Source organism: Leptonychotes weddellii, chromosome 9 (genome assembly GCF_054177405.1).
Source record: "Leptonychotes weddellii isolate Sample4059 chromosome 9, ASM5417740v2, whole genome shotgun sequence".
Lineage (NCBI taxonomy): Eukaryota > Metazoa > Chordata > Mammalia > Carnivora > Phocidae > Leptonychotes > Leptonychotes weddellii.
This window is the reverse complement of record NC_138377.1, coordinates 122,721,433-122,726,741: the sequence shown is the minus strand read 5'-3', so window position 1 is coordinate 122,726,741 and position 5,309 is coordinate 122,721,433. Positions and strand designations below refer to the sequence as shown.

Sequence of the window (5,309 nt, the reverse complement as noted above, 5' to 3'; positions counted from 1 at the left end):
TGTAGTACTTGGGTCAGTGAGACCCAGCAAGTGGTGTTAGCCCACGGCACGGCGCGGACAAGGAAACTGAGGCCCCCCAAGATTAAATGGGACCTGCCCAAAATGAAGTCAGAGAAGGAATTAGAACCTTCATGTCTTTTGGCTCCAAGTTCAGAGTCCTTCCTTCCCTTCTGGGCTGCCTTCCTTTGGCCAGTCATCTGAGGGCTGGTCCACCACCGGCTGAAGGGTCTGTGATGGTTTCAAAGCTCACAGAACAAGAGCTGTGATGGATCCAAGCAGTTACCTCATTTGACCTCATAATATAGGAATGTCCTTCCTCTATAGGATTCCCGCCTTGAATACTTACTGTGTCAGGGAGCTCACCATTTCAAGGTGGCCCATCGCATCCACTGCTGTGGTCAGGGAGCCCTTAGGAAATCTGCCACCAAAACAGCCACCCTTTGGCCCTGGGTCTCTCTACAGGAGCCACGCTACCGAATTCCTTCCCAGCAGTATGGCAGAACAACCTGGGCCCCAGGGATTCATCCTTCCTGAATTATTATCCTTACTATGGCCTCAAACCCTTTGCTTCCCTGTTTTTTGTTGTTTTTTTTTTTTAAGGTTTTATCTATTTATTTGAGAGAGAGAGCATGAGCAGAGGGAGAGGAAGAAACCGATTCCCTGCTGAGCAGGGAGCCCAATGAAGGGCTCAATCCCAGGACCCCAAGATCATGAGCTGACCCAAAGGCAGACACTTAACCAACTGAGTCATCCAGGCACCCCTGCTTCCCTGTCTTCTGCCCCAGAGGTGGATGGGATATTTTTCCAACACTGTATTATTTACCAAGTGGAAAAATTAGAACCAACCCAAACATCTAACAACAAGGGAACGGCTAAGCATTGTCAAGCTGCCATGGGGGGCTCCATCTGAGGTCATGATCGGAGCTGACGCCAAGAGTCGGACACTTAACCGACTGAGCCACCCCGGCGCCCTTCCTTCTTCTTTTAAACCCCCTTTGTTTCTTTTCAGTTGGGAGTAGAAATCCCTTAACATGAGTATCAGCACCAACGCCCACCTCCTGCACACCCTATCCTAGGCCCTCGGTGGGCAGGCCCTGCTCCTTGCCGGAAGAAACCAGAACCTGGATGTTCCGGGCTGGGCTTTGGGGTGTCACCTGCCTCTGTGGAGCTGCCCAGATCCCATGGGGACTTTCCCCTCCATCAGCCAGGACCCTCCCCCTTGCCCCACGTTGGAGGTCATCTCACCCTTGCCAACTTGAGCAGGGTACACATCCTATCCGTGTCACATTCCTGGACACTGTCTGAGTGCGCCAAGCCTGACCAGAGCCTCAAGGGCTCCAGCTGGTCATTACAGCTTGGAAAGGGGTGAGTTCTGCCCAGACTGGCCTCGCTGGGGCACGGGGCCAGTCCTCCCCACTGCCAGCGACTCCTCAGGCTGTGACACCCCCAGTCCTGCCTGCAGGCGCCCCGTCAAGAACACCTTCTGCCCCAGCATCCCAGGGCCTACTTCTGCTCAAAGCTTTCCTCTCTCTACCCAAAGGGGGTCCCATGTGGAGAGGGATAGAGGGTATGCACCCTCCATCAAAAATAACTTTACTGGGGCACCTGGGTGGCTCAGTCATTAAGCGTCTGCCTTCAGCTCAGGTCCTGATCCCAGGGTCCTGGGATAGAGCCCTGCATCAGGGCTGAGCAGGGAGCTTCTCCCTCTCCTTCTCCCCCTGCTTGTGTGCGCTCTCTCTCTGTCAAATAAATAAATAAAATCTTTAAAAAAAAAAAAAAAAAAAAAACTTTACTGAGAAAGGAAAAAAAATCCACACAACTACAAAGCATAAAATGGGCCAGTTTCAGAAGGATGGATTTCTGACCCTAATATGTCAGAGAAAGAAATACCACTTTTTCAACACTGTTCTGTTTTCTATTATTGCATTTAACTCTTAAACTGCTGTGAGGTGGGCAGAAATTCTGCCCATTTTACAGATGTGGAAACTAAGTGGTAGACTGTCAGCCCTGCTCAGAACCTCATAGACCCTATCCTAGGGGCCCCCACTCTTGCACGATTGAGGAGCATCAGTGACTGATCCCCTCAACATGACCCTGCCCAGCCTGTGTTCACAGCTCCCCTCACAGGGGCCCCTGAGCCAAAGGAGTGGGGAGAGAGACCAGTTTCTGGGGTTAGTGGAGAGGGCTGGGGCCTGCTTTAGAGTTTTGGGGAACTACGGTGAAAAGGGAAATGTATAGGGACGCCTGGGTGGCTCAGTCGGTTAAGAGTCTGCCTTCGGCTCAGGTCATGATCCCAGGGTCCTGGGATCGAGCCCCACATCTGGCTCCCTGCTCTGCGGGAAGCCTGCTTCTCCCTCTCCCTCTCCCCCTGCTTGTGTTCCTTCTCTCACTATCTCTCTCTGTCAAATAAATAAATAAAATCTTTAAAAAAAAAAAAAAAAGAAGAGTCTGCCTTCGGCTCAGGTCCTGATCCCAGGGTCCTGGGATCAAGCCCCACATCAGGCTCCCTGCTCAGCAGGGAGTCTGCTTCTCCCTCTACCTGCGCTCCCCCTGCTTGTGTTCTCTCTCTCTCTCTCACAAATAAATAAATAAAGACTCTTAAAAAAAAGAAAAGAAAAGAAAATGGAGATCACAATGAAAGAATTCAGTCAAGGGAGCCCTGGGACCTCAGAGCAGGGGAGGAGGTCTAGACCAGTGCCGTCCAATACAAATATAATGAGAACCATGTCTGTGATTTTAAATTCTCTAGTAGCCAATTAAAAAAGTAAAGAGAAACAGGTGAAATTATTTTCGGTAATGCATTTTACTTAACCCAACATATCCAAAACATTATCTTTCCATTCATGTAATCAATATAAAACTTATTCATAAAATATATCCATTTTTGTCCGTACGAGGTCTCAAGGCGCATCTCATTTCAGACCAGCCACATTTCAACGGCTCAGTAGCCTCGTGTGGCTAGTGGTCAGTGCATCAGACGGCACAGGGGTAGAAAGATCCAATAGGAGAGCAGGGCAAAGGGAGCCCGTTGAGCAACGAAGAGAAAGGAGGAGTGTGCAGTGACCTTTCTGGAATTCAGGGGCTGAGGGCAGAGTCAAAGACACAGTGAGGAGCTGCCCGGGGAGGGGGGGCAGGGAATGAAGAGGGGAGAGGGTGGGAAGGCGCCGCTGTGGGAGAAGGCCCTGGGGCTGCTGCAGTGGCAGCCAAGTGCCAGGTGGGGGCAGACGAGAGCTTCTCGGATTCCAGACTAAAGGCCCATCCAGAGCAGGGAGGGAAGGAGGGAAGGAAGGTCTGTGGGGTGCTTTTCACCTGGGCCAGCTATGGGGATTGGGGCTTCGTACCAGAGCCTGTGCGTGGAGATTTGGCGGCCTCTGCACATTCTGTTGAGCTAAAGGGAAGTGGGCACCCAGGTCCCTTCAGTGGGAGGCCCGACTGCCTGGGGCTGGGCCTGGACTCTGGCCTGAGACAAGAAGGAAAGGAAGCTGAGTGGCAAGGCAGATTGTGGAATAGGGAGAGTTCTCCCGGTATTTTAATCTTAAGTAATGGCAGCAAGGCTCACGCAGTGGGAATACCCTTCTTTTAACTGACTGTGGAAACCAGAGCAATATCAAGACATGTAAAAGCCCTAAGTCCCAACAAACGGTGGCACCCCCCCGCCCCCCAATACACTGCCATGAAAAAAGTTTCAGGAACAAAGTTGTGAGTTTCCATTTTTGAAACATCAAATTCCTTCCAAAATCAATTCGGGGTGGTGGGCTCTCTCTAGGCCTTGGTGAACCAGATGATCTCTAAAATTCTCATCCGGAGGGTGCCAAGCCCAGAAGATCAAAACGCCAGAGCACAAGGGGCCTTTTGGGAAAGTCACACAGCATCTGCTCTGCCTGGGGAGTTCTTCAGGCAGCTGAGCTTACCAGTGTGGCCCATGTGCCCCAAGGGCAGGTTGGCTCATCCCCATGCCCACTCCCAAGAACAGAGATGAGAAAGACAGGTGGAATTCAGGACCAGGGGAGGGGACAGGGTGGGTTATTCTAGCATCCCCACCCCACCCCCGCCACACACACACACTCTTGAGACCCTGCAGGCAGCGAAAGGCAGGCCACACTCTCCATCCACACCAGGAGGCCCACCTCACTCTAGGGGCTGAGCGACAGTGCATGATATGGATGACATTTAGGTTGTTGCTCGCTCTTTCTTTCCTTTTTTTTTTTTTTTTGTTATTACAAATAACGTTGGAATTTGGCATTTTTTGACCACTTATGAAAATATTTCTGTATCATAATATTCCTAACTGGATCAAAGGGAAAGAGTTTTTTTTTTAAGATTTTATTTATTTATTTGAAAGAGAGCGAGAGCGAGCTTGAGAGAGAGCAGGGCGGAGGGGCAGAGGGAGAGGGATAGAGAGAGACAGGGAGAAGCAGGCTCCCTGCCAAGCAGGGAGCCCGATCTCTGGACCCTGGGATCATGATCTGAGCTGAAGGCAGACGCTTAACTGACTGAGCCACCAGGCGCCTGGGAAAGAGTATTTAAACTGACTGACAGATGTTCTCCCAAAAAGGTGACAGCAAATTACACTCCCGTCAAGAGCGCCCAATAGCCCTGCCATTTAGGGGCATGTAAATGGACGCCTGGGTGGCTCAGTTGGTTAAGTGTCTGCGTTCAGCTCAGGTCCTGATCTCAGGGGTCTGGGATCGAGCCCCAAGCCCCTGTCAGGCTCCCTGCTCAGTGGGGAGTCTGCTTCTCCCTCTCCCTCTTCCTGCCGCTGCCCCTGCTTGTGCTCTCTCTCTCTCTGGCAAATAAAGTATTTTTTAAAAAATAGAAGCATGTAAAATATTGCACATCTTCTAGAAGAAACAGAAGTTACTATTGTTTTAATTTCTTTGACTATCAGTGAGCTGGAATATCTTTTTGTGATTTATGAACTATTTTAACCTGATCAATCATTTAAACTTTTTAAAAATTGTGACTTTCACCATATAGACATTTTTCATTTTTATGAGTAGCTCTGTCAGCCTTTTCCTTTTTACTTCTGGATTTCATGTCATGCTCAGATTTTGCAAGAAAACGGCAAACTGCCGAAAACCAAGGGTAGAATTACTTCATTTTTAGTAAAAAAAGAAAGCGAGTATGTGTGTATTCAGGTATATATACTTAAATGACGACACAGACAGATCTGGAATGATGAATTTTAAGTCAATGGTCCTCAAATTGAGCACTAGAGTCATCTGGAAGGCTTGTTATAATACAGGATATGGGCCCCATCCCCAGCATTTCTGATTCAGCGGGTCTGCGGGGGGGGGGGGGGGGGGGGG

At 49.9% G+C, this 5,309-nt stretch overlaps 1 protein-coding gene across 1 annotated transcript in view; it reads right to left on the bottom strand.

Moving 5' to 3' along the window:
• The window catches only part of SLC28A1 (solute carrier family 28 member 1), a 43,797-nt gene that overhangs the window by 6,907 nt on the left and 31,581 nt on the right, over positions 1–5,309 (bottom strand). The window lies entirely within an intron of this gene.